Genomic DNA, 24,090 nt, shown 5'->3' with positions numbered 1-24,090 from the left:
CTGCCTGTGTGCTGGGCCTAAATATATGCCAATGGACTGTTGCAGTGGTGGCTGACGTGAGGCCTCATTCTCTGCTATGACATGCAGACTAATTCTCTGCTGACATGAAGCCAGATTGTCTGTTACGGGACCTCTCTCCTCTGCCTGGGTGCTGGGCCTAAATTTCTGAAAATGGACTCTTACAGTGGTGGGTGACGTGAAGCCTGATTCTCTGCTATGACATGAAGACTGATTCTCTGCTATGACATGAAGACTGATTCTCTGCTGACATGAAGCCAGATTGTCTGTTACGGGACCTCTCTCCTCTGCCTGGGTGCTGGGCCTAAATTTATGAAAATGGACTCTTACAGTGGTGGGTGGCGTGAAGCCTGATTCTCTGCTATGATATGAAGACTGACTCTCTGCTGACATGAAGCCAGATTGTCTGTTACGGGACCTCTCTCCTCTGCCTGGGTGCTGGGCCTAAATTTATGACAATGGACTGTTGCAGTGGTGGCTGACGTGAAGCCTGATTTTCTGCTATGACATGCAGACTGATTCTCTGCTGACATGAAGCCAGATTGTCTGTTACGGGACCTCTCTCCTCTGCCTGGGTGCTGGGCCTAAATTTATGAAAATGGACTCTTACAGTGGTGGGTGGCGTGAAGCCTGATTCTCTGCTATGATATGAAGACTGACTCTCTGCTGACATGAAGCCAGATTGTCTGTTACGGGACCTCTCTCCTCTGCCTGGGTGCTGGGCCTAAATTTATGACAATGGACTGTTGCAGTGGTGGCTGACGTGAAGCCTGATTTTCTGCTATGACATGCAGACTGATTCTCTGCTGACATGAAGCCAGATTGTCTGTTACGGGACCTCTCTCCTCTGCCTGGGTGCTGGGCCTAAATTTATGAAAATGGACTCTTACAGTGGTGGGTGACGTGAAGCCTGATTCTCTGCTATGATATGAAGACTGATTCTCTGCTGACATGAAGCCAGATTGTCTGTTACGGGACCTCTCTCCTCTGTCTGGGTGCCGGGGCCTAAATATATGACAATGGACTGTTACAGTGGTGGGTGACGTGAAGCCTGATTCTCTGCTATGACATGCAGACTAATTCTCTGCTGACATGAAGCCAGATTGTCTGTTACGGGACCTCTCTCCTCTGCCTGGGTGCTGGGCCTAAATTTATGAAAATGGACTGTTGCAGTGGTGGGTGACGTGAAGCCTGATTCTCTGCTATGACATGAAGACTGATTCTCTGCTGACATGAAGCCAGATTGTCTTTTACGGGACCTCTCTTCTCTGCCTGGGTGCCGGGGCCTAAATATCTGAGAATGGACTGTTCCAGTGGTGGGTGACGGGAAGCCAGATTCTCTGCTATGGGACCTCTCTCCAATTGATTTTGGTAAATTTATATTTATTTAATTTTTGTTTTAATTCATTTCCCTATCCACATTTGTTTGCAGGGGATTTACCTACATGTTGCTGCCTTTTGCAGCCCTCTAGCCCTTTCCTGGGCTGTTTTACAGCCGTTTTGGTGCCGAAAAGTTCGGGTCCCCATTGACTTCAATGGGGTTCGGGTTCGGGACGAAGTTCGGATCGGGTTCGGATCCCGAACCCGAACATTTTCGGGAAGTTCGGCCGAACTTCTCGAACCCGAACATCCAGGTGTTCGCTCAACTCTACTTGAGAGAGATATCCCTCCAGGAGCTAGAAGAGGCCCTTTGGGCAAGTTTAAGGAATTAATCTCCAGGTTTGTATGGTTTTCCATATGAGCTGTATATGAAATATGGGGAACTTATCTTGCCACGCTTACTTCAAGTCTTCATTGAATCTTGTAGGGACGGTAAAGTTCCTAAATCAATGACAGAAGCGGTTATTATACTAATCCCTAAAAAAGGAAAAGATCCCTTAGAGATGGTGTTCTACAGGCCAATATCCTTCTTAAATACTGATATAAAACTAATAGCAAAAGTGCTCGCTACAAGACTTTCTAGAGTCATAGCCACAATTATCCACCCTGATCAAAACAGCTTTATTCCAAACAAGGGTACTCATCATAATCTTCATAGACTATTCGCTAATATAAAGGTAGTGGGCGGGGGGTCCCGCTCCACCCTGTTGCTGGATGCAATGAAGGCCTTTGACATAGTGGAATGGGACTTTTTGTGGAAAACTATGGCAAGGTTGGGCTTTGGAGAACGGTTTATTGGTATGATTCGGTTTTTATATGATTCCCCAGTGGCAAGACTAAATATTAACGGTAGTCTAACCTCAACTTTTACACTGTCCAGGGGTACCCTTCAGGGATGACCTCTTTCCCCACTCTTATTTGATATATATATTGAACCCTTGGCCGCTAGTGTGAGGCAAGACAACTTAATCAAAGGATTTGGGGTAACAGGAGTGGAAGATCGTATCTCTCTATATGCGGATGACATGCTATTCTTTATAGACTATACTAATAAGACTCTTCCAAGAATTATCCAGTTAATCAATACATTTGCAAAGGTTTTTGGATTCGATATTAACTGGGCAAAAACGACTTTGATGCTACTGGATAAATGTGATCTCTCTGCTCAGGGGTCTTTAAGTATAATTACCGTTTCTGAATCTATTGTGTATTTAGGTGTGAAGATCTCCCCTAAAATAGAAGAGTACATGCAGTTAAATATCTCCCCTGTAATTACTAAAATAAGAGCTAAGATTACGGTCTGGAACAAACTTAGCTCAATATTAACAATTAATTTTATAAAAAACATATATTATTAACATCTTTTTTTCCCAACAACAAAACCCCCCAATCCCTCCCCCTACCCACCTATGATGCGTCTTCCCTTCACCACCACCCCTCCGTAAAAAAAAAAGAGGGGGGATGAAGAAGGATGGAGGAAAAGAGAGGAAAAGAGAGAGAGAGCGGAGGAGGCTCTAGGGGTTCCAATCTCCCCATATTTTAAGCCATTTTATCTCAACTATTTGTATTGAACTTAAGTTTTTTAGATTGATGGAGAGACTTATTAATGATTTACTCTGGGGAAGGAAGCGAGTAAGGTTAAAGCTCCCATATTTCAAGGGATATTTCATCGCTGCACAACTGTGGTTGTGGAATGAGTGGGAAAAAATCCTCTATGAAAGATCTTAGTAAACCCCTTATTATATATTTATCTTGTTGGAATCCGGACAGTTGATTACAGGAGATTATAACTATAGGATGAGTAGAACACTTTTCTCTAAGGCCTGGACCACGATTAGAAAATGGTTGGGGATTAAGGGATCTTTACTATGCACTCCCCTTTGGTACAACTATCACCTGAAGGAACTGCTGGAAATTTCTGGGGATTACTTTTTGAAAAAAATGGAGGGTTTAAGTTGGTTTAAGTATTTTCAATTAATATCAGCACTGTTAAATGTTAAGGATAAATTAAGATGGATAATTGATTCATGTGCACTAATTGAAGATATGATGAGTAGTTCACATGGTAATATGAAGATTTCTTATTTTTTTTAATTATTAAGTAAGTCGCTGTTTGGGAGCTTAGTCTTTCCTGGCCAAAAAGCCTGGGAGGCTGACTTCCTTAACAGCACTACACTAGACTGGGAAAATTAGTAAATTAGTCTTGTAGTCATTCATATGGTCTACAGCTTGATGATGGGTAGTAGCATTCTCATTTGTGAAACTACAACTCCCAGCATATAATTGAGTATTTTCATACCATCCACCGGCTGCTGCTCTCTTCAGCAGCAGGCACCATGCAATGACTTCATGATGCCTGTTCATCTGGGCAGGAGAGCTCAGCAGTTCAGCCCAGCTCAGCAGGTCCAATGACATCACTGCACCGTGCGTGCTGATCAGTGGCGTAGCTAGAATTGACTGGGCCCCACAGCAAATTTTTGAATGGGGCCCCCCTCCCCCCAGTAATTTTTTCGCAACCCCTTCCTTTCATGACGCCCCAATTCCTGTGGCTACTAAAGATCACTCTGTCAGACCAGGCCCGGCAGCTGTTCCATTCGTTTTCTATACTGTCTATACTGCCACTGTATATAATTTCATTGTGTAATACTGTTGAGGGGGCCCTGACCAAATCTTTTAGTCCTCCTCCTCCTGGATGGGCCCCTTCTGTGTCAGGGCCCCAAAGCAGCCGCTTCCCCTATAACTACGCCCCTGGTGCTGATGGGAAGAGCAAGATGTTCTCTATTCGTCGTGGGAACACTTAGAGGGTAACATTGTAGCCTCACTAAGGGGTCAGCACCACAGGGAGCATTTTACTGTGTGGGCGCAGTATCAGGGCATTTTACTGTATAGGGGCACTATACACCTGTTCAGGCCATACTGGGGACTGTAGTGTCACACTTTACATACTTATATGGCAAGGGCTAGCCTGACTATGCAAATGATATCTGTATTGAGCTGTTTTTGAGCTGGTGTATATATGTACCGTGCTTTGTTCTGGTGCTGTATATATGTACTCAGCTTAGTCCTGGTGCTGTATATATGTACCAAGCTTGGTTTTGGTGCTGTATTTATGTAATGAGCTTGGTATGGCACCATTACTACTGTGAATGCACAGTTTCCTCTCCTTTCACTGCTATGCGACTTCTCGACTTCTGAAACTAGCTATTTTTGGAAGTCCCATCACGGTGAATGGACGGCCACTGGACATTTAGGGGGTTATTTACTATTCTGAAAATCGCCTAAATCTTCAACTTCGCCCAGCTCACGCCAGGTCTAAAATTGTGCTGGCATGGCATTGGCAGGGAAGGCGTAGATAATGGTCTAAATGTAAGACAGATAGGAAGCTGTCTTACATTCAGAACTGGCGCTGGATGCGCTGAAGTTATGGAGAGGCCTGCGCATCTTCATAACTTTGGCAGATCCAGCGCAGGGCCTTTATTAGGACTGGCATCTGAAACGCTGGTCTTAATAAATGTGCCCCTTAGGGCATATCCTATTGATATGCCATAAATGTCCCAGATGGAAAAACATCTTCATTGCATTAGCTATGCATTTAGTTTATTTAGTAACTTATAATGGTTGCAGAAGTATGTGTCCTGGGGCAGGGCACCAAAAAGACTTCTCACACAGAGTGCCGTGTAACCTGATGCTGTACCTGCTTCCTTCTGTGCATGCAATGCAGTGAGCAATAGCAAAGGTTCTGTATGAATGAATCTTCTATTAGAGACTTCTGCTTCTGCTGACCGAGTTCCACAAAAACATGGGCACGGCTAATGGAGGTTCAGGGCTAACAGTTACACGTGCCCTGGTGTTTAATGGCCACATTAAATGGCCTGTCTGCCACATTAGATGACACTAATATTATACATAAAACATTGTAGATGAAGGGCCCTATTACAGATTTTGCAGTGGGACCCTCCTAGTGGGACCCATGTTACGTACTTACATACCAATTTACAGTGGTCTCCACTGTAATGATAAAACTTGGCATCCCCTGAAGCATAGAATCAATACAGTGCCTGACTACAGGATTTAAAGGGTTTCTGTCACCTTGTTTTCGGTTATAGAGCTGCGGACATGCACGGCTAGATCGCCGCTAGCATGTCCGCAATATACCTGTCCTATAGGGCTGTGTGCTTTTATTTTGTTTAAAAAATTATTTTAGAGATATGTAAATGAGCCTTGTAAGCACATGCGCGAGATTACGGCAATCTAACTGTGAAGAAAGGAGGCGGTGCTGGGCTCCTTCACAGGGGGGCGTGGCTGAGCACCAAGAAGGTCAGTACAGCCCCTTGGGCTCCTTACCAGGCTCATTTACATATCTTTAAAATCATTTTTTAAACACAACAAAAGGACACAGCTTTATGGGACAGGTATATTGCGGACATGCTAGCGACGATCTAGCCGTGCATGTCCGCATCTCTATAGGCTAAAACGAGGTGACAGAATCCCTTTAAATACAGAGTGGATTCTTGACCCCACTTTCTCACCCACCACCTGGGTCAAATGCCCTGTTAGCCGCCTACTAAATATTGATCTGCAACCACCAAGGGAAGACTCTTCTAAAGCAAAAGAATCTTCTTGGACCAAAGTGGTCAAGACATTCATTACACTGCTTCTTGATCTCACTATAAAGCTGCTGCTTTAAAAGGTTTTTCCTATCTCAGCCTTTCTTTGCTGAGATAGGAATAACCCCCCTAAGTGGGGGCCATGGTTGGAGGTCTGTGGTGCTATGCTGTTTTCGTAACTTCCATAGAAGTGAATGGAGGCTTCACAAACACTGTTTCACAGCGAGCTACACTGTCTCCATAACTCTGTGACTGTTTTATTAAGCTTTCTTTCGTTGGGCTTTTGACAAGATACCAACATGAAAACCCCTTTTAAATCCATAAATAAGGGTCCAAAAAGGAACCAACTTGTCTTGCCGCTGAATGCTACCCACTGCACAAAATTGCTTTTTATTAATAGTTTGTGCTCCAGCTGCAAGAGCAAATATCCCCTCCCCCATCTTTCCATCAGTGGCAGAAAAGTAACTATTTCTGATAATATTAGAACTGTCACCTACATAGGGTACATTGCCCTGAAAACATGTGGCCAATCAAAAAGTCACCAGAGTGGAAGTGAACATTCACCAACTTTGAATAACACCTGATGCCAGAGCGGGCCCTGTGCTCAGAGTCATTTTTCAATATGATGACCCATCATGTCCGAGGAGATAGAGGGAGTCAGAAGGAGGGAGACTGTGGATTTTCTGTCATGCTCTGTGATTTCCCTGGTGTTCTATCAGAAAGCAGAACAATTCATGCTCAGAATCAGAATATATCAACTAAAGGCAAACAAAGGTCCTTCACCAAAAAGTAAAATTGTAAATTCAATCAGCAGTGACCCCTGAGCTATTAAAGAAAAATTCCAGTCACAATTCCTATTAACAGTGTATGTTACATATTGCTTATTCTTTTCACAATGGGAGTAGCTTCTCATATTGCTCAGTGATCTCCCTGTTAAAGTAATGTACTTCCTATGACCTGTCAAGAGTGGGAACAGGGAAGTGACAACAGTTCTGTGAAAATTTCTCATTTAGAATTATTCTAAATATCTTAACTAGTTCTAACTATTAAAGAAAAGAATATAAGTACCATAAGCCTGATCCTGTGTACAAAAATATGGCTACTATAATACTGCCTCCATAATTGCAAAATACTAATATAATACTGCCCCTCAGTGTGCAAGAATACAACTGCTATAATATTGTCCCAATGTACAAGAAGCTACAATGATAATGCCTCCTACTGCCCATAAGTTCAAGAATTTATCCATCATAATTCTGCCTTCTATGTACAAGAATATAACTACTACTAAACGAAATAGATGAGGCGGAAAATCATAATGAGGTCGTTATTATGGGGGACTTCAACTACCCAGATATAGACTGGGAAACTGAAACTTGTACATCTCATATAGGAAACAGGTTTTTGGCAATAACCAAAGACAATTACCTTTCCCAACTGGTTCAGTATGCGACTAGAGGGACGGCCACACTGGACTTAATATTAACCAGTAGACCTGACAGAACAACAGATGTGCAGGTTGGGGGATAACTGGGAAATAGTAACCATAAGATAATAACCTTCCAATTGTCATTCAAAAGAGTGTTTCTTCAGGGAGGAACAAAAATTCCAAACTTCGAAAAAGCTAAATTTTGCCAACTAAGAGCGGCCATAGGCCTAACTAAATGGGACAAAATCTTCAAAAATAAAAATACAGCCACAAAATGGGATATTTTTAAAAGCATCCTAAAATCTAATTGTACATACCTTATGGAAATAAAAGGCTAAGGAACAAGAAATAACCAATGTAAATAAATAGAACTAAAGAAAGCAATAAATGACAAAAAGAAAGCATTTAAATAGCTAAAACAGGAGGGTAGTAAGGAAGCATTGGAAAATTATAAGGAAAAAAATAGAATATGTAAAAGACAAATAAAAGCAGGCAATCTAGAGACCGAGAGATTAATTGCCAAAGAGAGTAAAACTAACCCTAAAATGTTCTTCAATTAAATAAATGGTAAAAAGTATAAATCTGAAGGTGTTGGCCCTTTACAGAATAATGAGGGGGGAGTTGCAGAGAGCTTTGAGGAGAAAGGAAAGCTATTACATATTTTTTTTTCTCCACTGTATTCACTGAGGAAAATAAACTGATAAAATGCAGAATATAAAAGTAAATTCCCCATTAAAAGTGCCCTGATTAAATAGATAAATCACCGGGACCAGGTGGCATACACCCCTGTATCCTAAGAGAATTAAGTAATGTCATAGCAAGACCCTTATTTCTATGTTCCACAGGATTGGTGCATAGCAAATGCACTGCCAATATTCAAAAAGGGTCCAAAAACTGATCCTGGAAACTATAGGACAGTAAGTTTAACATCTGTCGTGGGTAAACAGTTTGAAGGTTTTCTTAGAGATGCTATCTTGGAGTACCTCAATGAAAATAAGCAAATAACACCATATCAGCATGGCTTCATGAGAAATCAGTCATGTCAAACTAATTTAATCAGTTTCTATGAACCACTGCGAATCAATGGATGTCATATATCTTGACTTCTCTAAAGCATTTGACACTGTACCACATAAAAGGTTAGTATATAAAATGAGACTGCTTGGACTGGGAGAAAATGTCTGTATGTGGGTAAGTAACTGGCTCAGTGATAGAAAACAGAGGGTGGTTATTAATGGTACACACTCAGATTGGGTCACTGTCACTAGTGGGGTACCACAGGGGTCTGTATTGGTCGGGTCACTGTCACTAGTGGGGTACCACAGGGGTCAGTATTGGGCCCTATTCAATATATTTTTTTAATGATCTTGTAGAAGGCTTGCACAGTAAAATATAGATTTTTGCACATGACACTAAACTGTGTAAAGTAATTATACTGTATACTGTAAAGTATACTGCTACAGAGGGATCTGGATAGATTGGAGGCTTGGGCAGATAAGTGGCAGATAAGGTTTCACACTGACAAATGTAAGGTTATGTACATGGGAAGGAATAATGCAAGTCATCCGTACATACTAAATGGTAAAACACTGGGTAACACTGACATGAAAAAGGACCTAGGAATTTAGCAAACTAGGCTGGAAAAACCAGTGTCAGGCAGCTGCTGCCAAGGCCAATAAGATAATGGGTTGCATCAAAAGGGACATAGATGCCCGTGATGAGAACATAGTCGTACCACTTTACACATCACTAGTCAGACCACACATGGAGTACTGTGTACAGTTCTGGGCTCCAGTGAACAAGGCAGACAGAGCTGGAGAGGGTTCAGAGGATGGCAACTAAAGTAATAACTGAATTGGGTGGACTACAGTGCCCAGAAAGATTATCAAAATTAGGGTTATTCATCTAATAACTATTGAATAATTTTTTTTATAAGAATACCAACGGCTCTACTCAATCAAATAACAGTGGGTCGGTGCACAACGCGTACGGCACACCCACCGTATATGAATGAAGCAGGCGCTCAACGTCAGTGAGTGACGTAACGCTGCCAGACGCTCTGCCTGCTCCGGATGCTTGTAAGTAAGTGCTAATACAGGGGAGAGCGCAACTTTAGTTAAATTTATGAAGAGGTTAAGGATTACTGTTACTAGAGTAGTGATTACTAGAAATACTGCTGTGAGCAGCGGAGGGAGACTTTTATAGTGGGGATCTGTGGATGACACATATATAGCAGTGTTATCCACAGATCTCCCCCGTAACAGTGTCATCAACAGATCCCCCACCCCATAACAGTGCCATCCACAGATCCCCCACCCCAACCCAGTGCCATCCACAGACTGTATGTAGATGATGATGTACATCACGCACGTGGGAGCCGGGTGAAGAGCGGGCATCGTCATCAACAGAGGGTGAGGGTGGAAGCGTGCCCAAGAGACAGCAGGGTGGAAGCGTGCCCGAGAGACAGCAGGGTGCAAGCGTACCTGAGAGACAGCAGGGTGGAAACAATGGAAGATCTAGAGCCAAACGCAGGAGGGGTACACCGTCTGCTACCTGGGACACTATCTGTGAGGAACACACTAGCATTGCATGGGTTTATAAAAGCAGCGGCAGGCATCACACAGTGGTGGAATGAAAATGCTGTAATTTGCAGTGTAGGAATATTTCACACAGTCACTGGGGGGTGTTAGCGTGGCCGTATGCAGGATGTGTGGACAGAAGGTGAGGCGTGGCCAGGGTGCTAATGTTCAATATACACAAAAAGGTCCTGAGACCTACTAAATCCCTCTAGGGACATCTCTGTAGTATTAAATAAGACAACTTTTAATAGATTTATTAAAAATTTGTGCAAAATAACACAAAAGTCATTACCAGGGAAATAATTTATAATCTCTGTTGGTCTGTGTAGCTCACAATATAGTTATAAGAGGATACTGAATTTATAATAACAGTGTATCATGGGCGAGCAGTTAATAGATTCAGGGTACTTTTACACTAGCGTTGTTTGAATCCAGCGGGCAATTCCGTCGCCGGAACTTCCTGTTTGACGGAACACACGGTGCTGGATCCGGCATTAATGCTAGTCAATGGGAAAAATGACGGATCCGGCGTTCAGTCAAAGTGTTCCGGATTTTTGGCTGGAGGTAAAAATACAACATGCTACGGTTTTCTGAAAAGCCTGATCAGTAAAAAAGACTGAACTGGATGCATCCTGATGCATCCTGAGCAGATTGCTCTCCATTCAGAATGCATGGGGATAAAACTGATCAGTTATTTTCCGGATTTGAGACCCAAGGACAGAACTCAGTGCCGGAAAAGAAAAACGCAAGTGTGAAAGTACCCTGAGTATTCTGCCTGCACTGTGCAACCATTTATCCATACAAGGTAAACAATTTATTGCCAATGTAACTAACACGGAATTCTCACACTAAGGCCTCATGCACACGACAGTATTTTTTCACGGTCCACAAAACGGGGTTCCGTTGTTCCGTGTCCGTTTTTTCTTCCGTGTGTCTTCCGTGATTTTTGGAGGATCACCAGACATGAAGGAAAGTTTTAAAAAAAGTTGTTTTGGTGTCCGCCTGGCCGTGCAGAGCCAAACGGATCCGCCCTGACGTACAATGCAAGTCAATGGGGACGGATCCGTTTGACGTTGACACAATATGGTGCAATTGCAAACGGATCCGTCCCCCATTGACTTTCAATGTAAAGTCAGGAGTCCCTATCAGAGTGTTCTCCAATCCGATGGTATATTTTAACTTGAAGCGTCCCCATCACCATGGGAACGCCTCTATGTTAGAATATACCATAGTACTTGAGTTACATCGTGAAAACTCAGATCCAACAGTATATTCTAACACAGAGGCGTTCCGCTTCAAGTTAGAATATACTAAGAACTGTTTACATGACTGCCCCCTGCTGCCTGGCAGCATCCGATCTCTAACAGGGGGCTGTGATCCACACAATTAACCCCTCATGTGCCGCACCTGAGGGGTTAATTGTGCGTATCATAGCCCCCTGTAAGAGATCAGGGGCTGCCAGGCAGCAGGGGGCAGACCCCCCTCCCTCCCCAGTTTTAAATTCATTGGTGGCCAGTGCGGCCCGCCCTCCCTCCCTCTACTGTATTAATTTCATTGGTGGCCAGTGCGGCCCCCCCTCCCTCTGCTGTATTTATTTCATTAGTGGCCAGTGCGGCCCCCCCGACCCCCTCCCTCCCTCTACTGTATTAGATTCATTGGTGGCCAGTGTGGCCCCGCCGGCCACCCCTCCCTCTACTGTATTAATTTCATTGGTGGTCAGTGTGGCCCCCCCCATCATTGGTGGCAGCGGAGAGTTCCGATCGGAGACCCAGTTTAAACGCTGGGGCTCCGATCGGTAACCATGGCAACCAGGACGCTACTGCAGTTCTGGCTGCCATGGTTACTTAGCAATATTAGAAGCATTATACTTACCTGCTGCGCTGTCTGTGACCGGCCGGGCGCTCCTCCTACTGGTAAGTGACAGGTCTGTGCGGCGCATTGCTTAAAGCACAGATCTGTCACTTACCAGTAGGAGGAGCGCTCGGCCGGTCACAGACAGCGCAGCAGGTAAGTATAATGCTTCTAATATTGCTAAGGCCGCACTGGCCACCAATGCAATTAATACAGTAGAGAGAGGGAGGGGGGGCCGCACTGGCCACCAATGAAATTATTACAGTAGAGGGAAGGAGGGGGGCCGCACTGGCCACCAATGAAATTAATACAGTAGAGGGAGGGGGGGCCGCACTGGCCACCAATGAAATTAATACAGTAGAGGGAGGGAGGGGGGCCGCAATGGCCAATAATGAATTTAAAACTGGGGAGGGAGGGGGGTCTGCCCCCTGCTGTTTGGCAGCCCCTGATCTCTTACAGGGGGCTATGATACGCACAATTAACCCCTCAGGTGCGGCACGCGGATGAACAATGGGGCATTTACCGATTTTTCAACTGACCCATTGAAAGTCAATAAGTCCGCAGAAAATCACGGAAAACGGAACAACGGACACGGATGCACACAACGGTCGTGTGCATGAGGCCTAACAGGTCAAAGTTGATCTAAAATGCTCAGCGCAACCCTCCCAACATGTTTTGCCGACTTGCGGCTTTGTCAGGGGAAGTGGGTTGTGGCACTTGGCATCTCCGTGTTTCCACGTCTTGGCATTTCCATGTAGTTTCCATGTAGTTGGCGTTTCCATGTAGTTGACTATAGAAGTAGTATGTAGTAGAATATGGAAATCATTCTATTTTATGCACCCCTTAAGGGGGCCACATCTCAGTGATGACCATCCTTATCTTTTGCTGGTTTTACTTCTTCCAAATCATCCTTTGTGGTCTTCATGTCCGAGAAAAGTCAGCAAAATGCAGAGAGAGGCAGAGCTGGATATTCCAGATGACATTATCATTGGTATTAGATGATGTGGAAAAGGAGAAAAAGCAGAAGGAAGAAGAAGGGTCTTCCACCTGTCGGGCAGGAGGGTGGTGGTGGATGGAGAAGTGGGGGGGCTTTCTTCTTCTTCTGTCACTCCGGGAATGCCCTATGACCATTTCTCTCTGCCCTTTTTAGTTTGTTGGATCCAACTGCTGGTCACCTGCTGCACACGTACTCTTTATATGAGGTTTCAGTATGCAAGGGTTAGAGGTAAGTATAATTTTCATTATGAGGTAAAATGTATATAATTGTCAACAATTGGCCCCATGTGGCCCCTTTATGTAATTCTCATACAAAAGGGGCATTTTCAGGAGATTACAGGCTACAACAGCAATAATTTGCTTATTGTGCCATGCACCTAACCAGCCAAACCTGCAACAGCCTCTGTTTGGCCAACATATTATATGTCAGCTCCTGTCCCTTATGGCAATAATCCTGCGGCCATGTTTGATCCATCCACCATGTTCATCTGGTTTAAACCGTAATACATTTTTAAAGCTAAATACCATATGGTTCATAGTATATATTTATATACTTTTCGATTTTACAATTGGAATATGGAAATCATTCATGTCTACAGGGTTAAAAAATAATTTCTGGTCTTTCATTAGTTTTCTATTTGACAGAACAGAGCCATTTACAATTTCAATGTGAACATTTTTATATTTATTTTCAGTCCATTTTTGAAAGTTTTTCATTGTTTGTATTGTTTCCAGAGCATATGGCACAGGGCACATTTTTGGTTTTGCATTTTTGTTTTTTCCTTCCAACATTCCAATAGCCATAACTTTTTATACATATGATGGCTTATTTTTTTTAGGGATCAGTTGTACCATTTAAGGGCACTATTCAATTTACCATGTCTCTTATTGAAAAATGGGGGGAAAAAAACTCTTTGTGGGGTTAAATAAAAAAAAAAATACTATTCCATCAAGGTTTTTTTTTTTTTTTACATCACAGCATTCACTGTGCACTAAAAAAAAATTATGTACTTATTCTGTGGGTCAATACGAATACAGCAATACCAAAATTGTATGTGTTTTTTTAACTACTTTTAAAGAAATAAAAACCTTTAAAAAAATAAAAAATGTCTTTGCATCGTCATATTCTGATAGCCATACCTTTTTTATTTTTCAGTCCACAGAGCTATATGAGGGCTTGTTTTTGCAGGCTGAAATTTAGATCATATTGGTACCATTTTTGTGGTACGTACGACTTTTTGATTACTGTTATTACATTTTTTAGGGGGAAAGGGTAACAAAAAGCGGCAAATTGTGTTGTTTAATAATTTTTTTCTTATGGCAATCAGCACACAGGAAATTTTTATTAATATTTTAGTAGTTCAGAAATTTTTGGATGCGGCGATACCTAATATGTTTTTTTTTGTTCATATATTTTTATATGTAAAATTGGGAAGGGGGTGATTTAAACTGTTAATATTTAATTTTTTTTTTTCATTTTAACAATGACCAACTTTTAACCCACTCAGGAGGCTAGAACCTGGGATATTTTGATCCCTTTTCCTATTCACGCTAATAGAGATCTATTAGGGTGTATAACATTTTGACGCACTCCTTGCTGAGCTGTGCCTCATGCGCAGCGCAGCAGGGAGGTTACCATGGCAGCCATGGGAAGCTGCAAAGGTGTCTAGACTTCCATTGTAACAGATTGCGGCATCTGAGAGGTTAAATTATGAGATTCAGCTGAATCGTCATTCCCGGTCATTGCGGCCGGGTGTCTGCTGTATGATGCAGCTGGCACCTGCCGCATATACTGTAGAGTGGGCTCACTGGAGCAGTGGGACATAGTAGCAGTGTTTGACGGCATAAGGAGGGAGAATTGGAGGAAGGATCTGGCATCCGACTTATCCTCTCTGTTTGTGGATTCCTGGAAAGCAGTGCAGTCCCTTAACTTTGTTTTACAGAAGAATGCTCCGTTGTTTGCCCTTTTCTTTGCAGTTTTTGCATTTACTTGCTAAGAAAAGCTGTTACGTGTCTTTAAAGAGAACCTGTTCACCATAAACTGCAGTGCAATCTGCAGGCAGCATGTTATACAGCAGGAGGAGCTAGGCAGATTGATATATAGTTTTATGGGAAATGATTCAGGAAAACTTGTAATTTATATATTTATCTGTCCTTTTATGACTTCGGTTGTACACAGGGGGTATTATCAGTGACTGATAGTCTCTGTGTAAGTGTGTATACAGGGATAGCTGTCAGTCACTGATAACACCTCACCGTAAATAATGGATTTAGAGATTTAAATGTATAAGTTAAAAGTTTTACTGAATCTTTCCAAACACAAAACTATATATCAATCTGACCAGCTCCTCCTGCTCTATTACATGCAGATTGCACTGCATTTTGTGGTGACAGGTTCCCTTTAAATATGTCTTGAATGTGTATTGTCATGGCTGAAGCAAGTCCCCATCTTATCAATTTAGATGTTCCTAGAAGGAAGGTGGAGCTAAGCTCGGTCTTAGGGTGCTTTTGTGAGTAGAAGGCATAGGTCATTGGCCTCATGTCCCTGGACTAGGTCTTGAGCTTCTGGTCTGGCCTAGCCATTTTTGCAGCTGACCTTTCCAAGTGAGGAGGATGCAATGGATAGTGTGTGAGGATAAAATATGGATTACGGTCCTCATAGCATAGACTAAGCCTTAGGCTTGTGGACTAGCTTAGCATCTTTTGCAGCTATCATGCTGCTTGTCATTTGGAGTTCTGTACCTGGCTTCTAGGAACAGCAGAACACTTGTGCATCCCCTCATCTGTGAACTGCGTAGCAGAGAAATTGCTGTTTGAGGAATTGTGTTAAGGGACACAGACTGCTGCATCTTCAGGACATAGAGAATTGTGAAATCTGGCTCCAGCACCAAAGGCACCCCACCTTTCATCTGCCATGAGACGCTTGTGCAGTAGTTAGGTTTGGGGTGGCCTCAACACTAGGTTGGATCCCCTGGACACAGTCGAGGTGTCACCATATGTTGCTGCTCTCCAGAAGGGATGGTAAGGCGTGGTGCACCCAAATGGGAAATAAGTCCAGAGAGTAAAGGTCTGCAGTAAACCAGTGTGCTCCTTTACTGGAGGAACTCAAGTGCAAAACAATACAGGCAAGGCATAGGGCTGGATTCTCCAGTCTCCTCTCGGGCAGAAGAAGGGTTTGATGCTGAGGAAAGGCCTGAGCTAGCTGTCCCTCGCTCTCTCAGAAGGCTGCTACCCTGAACAAAGGCTGGTGATTCAGGGTCTGTGGCAGAGTATCCCCGTCTTATTCTGGTTACTCAAGTAGTCTGTCAGAGTCTCTTCTTCTATGTACTGATCCCTAACTGCAGAATACAAGGGGCTCTGACTGCTATCCTTATATACAGTTTCTAGTTGAACTAGAACCTTCTAATGGGAGGGGCTGAAAGGAAAAGCGCAGCACAAACAAATACAATGTTACAATTCTGGTCTCTCATGGACTTACATTAAACCTTCTAGACCTGGCATTAGTGGTAAACAAGTCTGGCTTTTTCCTTCCAAAGCATACTCATCTTACACAATATTGCTAACTGTGGAAAATTGCCAGCTTTTCATCATTAGGCTACTTTCACATTAGCGTTTTTGCTGGATCCAGCAGGGATCAGCAAAAACACTTCTATTATTGATAAGACAACCATCTGCATCCGTTGTGAACGGATCCGGTTGTATTATCTTTAACATAGCAATGACAAAACTGTCATGAACACCATGGAAAGTCAATGGACGACGGATCCATTTTCTATTGTGTCTGAGAAAACGGATCTGTCCCCATTGACTTGCATTGTGGGTCATGGCGGATCTGTATTGCTCCGCATCCCATGACGGAAAGAAAACCACAGCTCGCTGCAGTTTGCTCTCCAGTATGGGAAGGCAACCAAACGGAACGGAATGCATTTTGGAGAGCTCCATTCTGTTCAGTTATGTTTTGTCCCCATTGACAATGAATGGGGACAAATCAGAAGCATTTTTCTCCGGTACACAGTATTAAACAGTATAAGCCAGTGCAAATTAACCCTTTAAATTGATTTAAAGTAAGAAGTTGATTACTTTGCATAGGGGAAATAGGCAAATGTCCAGAGTTCAAAGTACCCCTGCTCCACTTCCATCATCCCCAATACCCCTTTATCACTACACCAGCCCAGGGAGTGAGAGAGGTTTGTTAGAGAGAACTCCAGCCACCGTAAAAACCATTACTATCCTGTCTACACTCCCCTTGGTTTGCTATATGTACAAAAATAACTAGTATAATGCAGTCCTTTATGTATACAAATATACCTACTATAATACTGCCCCCTATGGACAAAAACATACAGTGCTGCCCATAATTATTCATACCCCTGGCAAATTTTGACTTAAAGTTACTTTTATTCAACCAGCAAGTAATTTTTTGATGGGAAATGACATAGGTGTCTCCCAAAAGATAATAAGACGCTGTACAAGAGGCATTATTGTGGAAAAAAAAAAAAACATTTCTCAGCTTTTATTTACATTTGAGCAAAAAATACAAGATGTTCCGCAGTGTGGAAAATCTCAGAGGACGTGGTCGGAAGCCAAAAGTGACACCTTTGCTGGCCAGGAGGATAGAGGGGTGAAAGAGAATCCAAGGATCACCACCAAGGCCATCCTGGTGAATCTGGGCTCTGCTGGTGGCAATGTCTCAAGGCAGACAATCCAACGGACACTGCACAATGCAGACCAAGAAGGATGCCACTTCTCCAGATAAGACACACAAAAGTCTTTGCAACAGCTCATCTGGACAAAGAAGAAGACTTCTGGTCTTCTGTGTTATGGTCAAATGAAACAAAAATTGAATTGTTTGGTCACAATGATGTTTCCTTCATTTGGCGTAAAAAAGGAGAAGCCTTCAACCCAAAGAACACCATCACCACTGTCAAACATGGTGGTGGGAACCTAATGCTTTGGGGGTGTTTTTCAGCCAATGGACCAGGGAACCTAATCACAGTAAACGGCACCATGAAAAAAGAGCAATACAGGAGGATTCTCAACGACAACATCAGGCAGTCTGCAGAGAAACTTGGCCTTGGGCACCAGTGGACATTTCAGCATGACAATGACCCAAAACACACAGCAAAAGTGGTGAAGAAATGGTTAGCAGACAACAACATTAACGTTTTGGAGAGGCCCAGAGTCCAGACTTGAATCCAATTGAGAATCTGTGGAGGGAGCTAAAGATCAGGGTGATGGCAAGAAGACCCTCCAACCTGAAAGATTTGGAGCTCATTGCTAAAGATGAATGGGCAAAAATACCTGTGGAGACAAAAAGCTGGTCTGCAATTATAGGAAGCGTTGGATTGCTATAATAACTAATAAAGGGTTTTCTATCGATTATTGAGAAGGGTATGAATAATTTTGGACTGGATACTTTTTGCTCAAATGTAAATAAAAACTGAGAAATGTTTTTTTCCACAATAATGCCTCTTGTACATCGTCTTATTATCTTTTGGGAGACAGCTATGTAATTTCCCGTCCAAAAATAATTTGCTGGTTGAATAAAAGTAACTTTAAGTCAAAATTTGCAAGGGGTATGAATAATTATTGGCAGCACTGTAACTACTATAATACTGCTCCTATGTATAAGAATATAAGTACTAGGGGGGCGGAGCTTGACCTTGAAGCTGAATGGCAGCAGCTTCCTGAGCTCCTCACTTCTGCTGGTGATTAAACCCCTTCATCTGCTATAAAACTGCTCACTAATGGGGAAACCAAGCAAAGACCGACCCAGGGAACAACTTGAGCTGACACCCGCTCGGTCGAAGCAGCCTGATATGGAGCAGTACCTCACAAAGCAGGCAAAGCTGCGTCCCGCCGAGAGCTCCAAAATGGCGCCGCGAGCGCCGCAGCCATCAGACGCTGAAGACCCGTCTGAAGCGGGAAGCGCATCGGAGGCATCGGTATGCAGACTGCCGCGGAGGCGTTCAAACCTGTCTAAGGAAGTTCTTAAGGAGCTTCTGGATGCGGCTCTGGCTCCCCTGAAGAGGGATCTAGAGGATATTAAAGAAGACCTCCGGGGCCTAGGTCATAGAGTGGTGGCGCTGGAAGCCTCACAAGAAGCGATCCTCCTGCACGAGGGAAAGACCTGTCAGGCTCTACAGGCGCACCGGGACATGCTTAATGAAGCCTTACTCCGGATAGAGGACCAGGAGAACCGGAGCAGACGCCGGAACCTGAGAATCAGAGGCCTGCCGGAATCCATTGCGCATGAGGCCCTCCGCAAGGTAGCGTCTGAAATTTTCGCCCAGCTACTAGGCCCAGACCGGGCTGCCACGGTGGTGGTGGAACGCATCCACCGCGCACTGCGGCCAAAGCCAAAGCCATCTGACCCACCACGCGATGTGATCTGCGGTCTGCTGAGTTATGTGGACACAGCGGACATACTTCGATCCGGCAGAGAAGCTGAAGACCTGAGGTATGCAGACTCCGCCATATTGTTCTTTCAAGATCTAGCGCCCACCACGCTGGCAAAGCGGCGCATACTCAAGCCACTACTAGAGGCCTTAAAGGCATCCGCCACACAGTTCCGGTGGCTATACCCATTTGGCCTGGCCATTTTGAAGAATGGCAGGCAGCTCACGGTCCGTACACCGGCGGATCTGAAGACCATCTGGGGTCCGCTGGGCCTGACGCCCATTGATGTCCCGTCATGGATGCCCGCTGACCAAGGGGATCCCTTACCTGCCCCTCCGAGCGTCGAGACCTGGTCAGAAGTCTCCCCAGGCAAAGCGGAGAGAAGCAAGAAAAGCCGCCGAGACACCTGAGCTGCACACCTTAGCCTCCTGCTGCCTGCATAAGGCTCTTCATCTTCCCTAGTACAGCGGATGCGGCTGTGCAGCATAATGCCGGGTTGTATGCCCCTGTCTCCAGATCTTGCGATCGTTCCCGAATGGAGAAGTATTGTTCTGAATTATGGACGCTATCCTGCTTTGCGGTCCATAGTGGCCTAGTTCATTGGCTGAAGACCACAGTTGACTGTGTGGCCTAACGTCCACTTGAACCCGTGTGGCCATGTCCTGGTTCGGACGGTTTTGTGGCTATGTTTTCTTCTACCCCAGTTAGTTCAATTATGGGGTTTCACCAGCTCCTCATCACATGAGGTTCACCCCCCTCCTGACAGCCTCTCAGCGGCTTTCAGTTGTCCCATGGAAGCCCCCCTCTGATGTTAGATCCCGGCTTACTGCCACAATGAGAAAGGGTCTAGCCTGCATCAGATGTCTCATGGGACTCCCACAATGCGAGCTTGATCGCTCAGTTCAGATGTTTGTTTATCTGTCTTTAATTTGCTTTATTACCCGTTTGTTGTCTTCCCCTGTCTGTCCGTCTGTCTTTTTTCCTTTTGTCCTCCTTCCATGCTCTATCACGTTTTATTGTGTACTTGCATTATATGTTTCTCAGGTGGCATATGCTCTTCTCCCACTTTATACCAGGTTGTCATGACTTCCTTTGTCGTATCCTCACTGAACGCTCGGGGTCTGAACGAGCCATGTAAGAGATCTCAGGTACTGTCACTTTTGCATAAAGATAAAACTTCTATAGCTTACTTGCAGGAAACACATTTTAAAACCGGGAAGGTCCCAAAACTGTCTACTGCAAAATTCTCCCAGTGGTTTCACAGCACCCATTCCTCGGCTAGCAGAGGGGTCAGCGTTGCAGTGCACAAAAATCTTCCGTTTCAGCTTGCGGCGCACTTAACGGATCCTGAGGGGCGGTTTCTGTTCCTAAAGGGCCTGATTGCTGGCACCTCTGTTACCCTGGCGAATGTTTATGCCCCTAATAGGGGTCAGGTCCCATGGCTCGTTCAGACCCTCAAACAGCTGAGTGCCTTTAAAGAGGGAATGCTTATTTTGGGGGGGGATTTTAATGTGGCCCTTGAACCGTCTCTAGACTCGTCTGCAGGCAGGTCATCCATTACGCACAGACTCTTGAGGCGTCTCAAGATTTCTTTGAGGAGACTGGGGGTAATGGATGTGTGGCGCACATTGAATCCCTCTGGAAGGGATTATTCCTTCTATTCTCATGCCAAAGCATCGTACCATAGGATTGACTACCTTTTTCTCTCATCAGTTAATGCCTCACTTGTTTCTGGTGCTAAAATTGGGAACATTGTATTATCTGATCATGCGCCAATCTCCATGACCTTATCTCTGACCGACCTCCCAAAGAAAGACTGGACATGGCGACTGAATGACACTCTTATCCAGGATCCTGATAGTGTTTCCAAATTGTCAGCTTTACTGGTAGAGTTTTTCAAGATAAATGCATCCGGCCCATCTGCCCCAGCTATCCCCATTATTTGGGAGACACACAAGGCTGTGATTAGGGGTGAGCTGATTGCACTTGGCTCTCATATCAGGAAAAAGCGTTCCCAGGCCCAAAACCTGTTAGTGTCCCGTATTTCGGCCCTTGAACTTTCACACAAGCAGTCCCAGGCCTCCCAAGTAGCTGCTGAATTATATGAAGCCAGGAATGATTTAAAGAATCTTTTAAATGTCACCTCTGCCAAATTACTGTTTAGAGCGAAGTTTAAAGCCTACGCCCATGGTGACAAAGGAAATAAGCTAATGACAGCGCTTAGTAAGAAGCAGCAGACAGACTCCTTTATTCCTGCCATTAAGGACGCAGCGGGTATCACACGTAAAACCACACCTGAGATAGCGAAGGCTTTTTGCGCCTTTTACTCCGGTTTATATAATTTACCCCCTCCGAACCAAGCAACTCCTGATATGATTGCCAAGGCATCAGATGCTTTCCTTAGCTCGATTAACCTCCCATCACTGAACCCCTCTCAGATCTCCCAACTCACCTCCCCGATTACAGATGAAGAGATATTGAAAGTCTTATCTTCTATCCCATCTGGTAAAAGTCCCGGCCCCGATGGCCTAAATATTGCATACTATAAAACCTTTAAAGACACACTCCTTCCATACTTTAACTCTTTATGCAACTATTTACTACAGGGTGGTTCTTTGCCCTCTCAATCCCTGATGGCCCATGTGACCATTCTCCCTAAAGAGAATAAAGACCCCCTTGAATGCGGCAGTTACAGACCTATTTCATTATTGAATGTGGATGTCAAATGGTGGGCGAAAATACTGGCCCAGCGTCTCCAGCAGATACTCCCAGATATAATCTATGGTGAGCAGGTTGGCTTTGTCCCTGGCAGACGGGGCACAGAGAACACCATCCGTCTATTGCATCTGATGTCTTGGGCGAGAGCTAAGGCGGTGCCGGTAGCGTTATTGAGCACTGATGCGGAAAAAGCTTTTGACAGGGTGAGCTGGCCCTTCATGTCTAAAACTATGTCCAAATTTGGAATACCGGAGCAATTTATTTCTGCTGTGTTCTCACTATATTTGGCCCCCTCTGCCAGGGTCAAAGTCAACGGGACCCTTTCCCCATCATTTGGCATCACAAATGGCACACGCCAGGGATGCCCACTCTCTCCGGCACTATTTGTAATGGTGATGGAGACACTCTTAAGCAAAATTCGCCAATCATCTGGGATTGAGGGACTCACCATAGGATCTCAGAGACACCTGACTGCTGCCTTTGCGGACGATCTACTGGTGATGACCTCAAACCCTAAGACGTCTTTCCCCAAATTGCTTGCTATTTTTGAAGAGTTTGGCTTTGTTTCCAATTTTAAGATTAATTACTCCAAATCCATGGCCCTTAATATTTCCTGCCCTGCTGGTGTGGTGCAACACCTGAAAAACTCCACCCCCTTCAAGTGGGCCCCGAAAGAAATACCATTTCTTGGCATCCGTGTTACAGCGGATCCCAAAGAGCTGTTCCCGTCTAATTACCTGCATTTACTGAAGTCTGTCAGGACACAATTACAATCCTTAAACATGCCATTTATCTCCTGGATAGGAAGGAAAAATTACTTGAAAACGTATATAATTCCTAGATTTCTGTACCTCATACAGACATTACCTATATGGATCCCGCAGTCCTACTTCATAGAGGTTCGCCGGATGTTGTCCCTCTTTCTTTGGAGAGGTCGGTCCCCTAGAATAGCCTATGCCATTCTGACTAGGGAGAGGAGGTTTGGGGGATTTGGGCTACCTGATATTCACGGGTACTACAAAGCAAATCTTATGTGTAGAGGTTTGGGCCTCCTTTCAGACCGCTCTGAAAATATTTGTTCACGCTTGGAACGAGCTTTACTTACAGACCGTGAAAGGTTAATACTGTGGGGTGTTCGCTCATGTCCCCCCACGGCCTCTAAATTGCCATTATTGTGGAGAGGGGTGCTACTCACCTGGTCCATGTTGTATGGCTCCAAGACACTTAACTTCCCCAGCCCTGACCTTCCGCTACATCTCCTGCAGTCCTTTATCAATCCTAAGATATCGAATGCCACGGGAGTATGGGCTTTGCTCAGAAATCACACTTTACAGGAGGTGGTGTCCGCAGGGGGAGGGCTGGATTGGGAGGGGATACTTGGATTGCCTAGGGTCAAATCAATTGCATTTCTTCATCTTCATAGCTTTAGGAGAGATATTAAGCTTTTGAAGTTGCAGACCTCTCACCTTACTTCACCCACCTGGCTGGAGCGGAGGCTGAGGTCCGCTCGACCCTCCAGCAGACCCTTCTCAGTGATGTATAAAGAATTACTATCCTCTGCGTATTCTGAACCCCACTTTATAGGCTCCTGGGAAAAAGAACTATCCCTAACACTGTCTGACCCAGAGAAAGCCTTTGTACTGACCCATTCACACGGCTTTAGCCGTTGCATTAAAATTCAGGAGAACTCGTATAAGTTGCTAACCCGCTGGTATAAAACACCGGAGTTCCTTCATAGACTTAATCCGGAGATTCCTGAGGTCTGCTGGAGGTGTGGAGCGGGCATCGGCTCTCTTTCGCACATATGGTGGAGCTGCCCCAATATTCGCCCCTATTGGAGACAAATAGAAAAAGAATTGAACAAGATTTGTTCTACCTCCATTGTCTTGGATCACAAGTTGATCTTACTCTGGTGCCCAAACACGTCGTTCACCCCAACTAAGTCAGATTTGCCTACTATACTTATTACAGCGGCCAAGCTCTTAATCCCCCTTCTGTGGCGACAAACCGAACCTCCTACTGTTATGAGGTGGATGGGAAAGATAGATCAGCTATATAGGTTTGAGGAGCTGGCCCATTGGGAGTCACATACACGTGTGAAGTTTCTGAAAAC

This window comes from Bufo gargarizans, chromosome 6, assembly GCF_014858855.1.
Source record: "Bufo gargarizans isolate SCDJY-AF-19 chromosome 6, ASM1485885v1, whole genome shotgun sequence".
Taxonomy (NCBI): Eukaryota; Metazoa; Chordata; class Amphibia; order Anura; family Bufonidae; genus Bufo; species Bufo gargarizans.
This window is presented reverse-complemented; position numbering follows the sequence as displayed.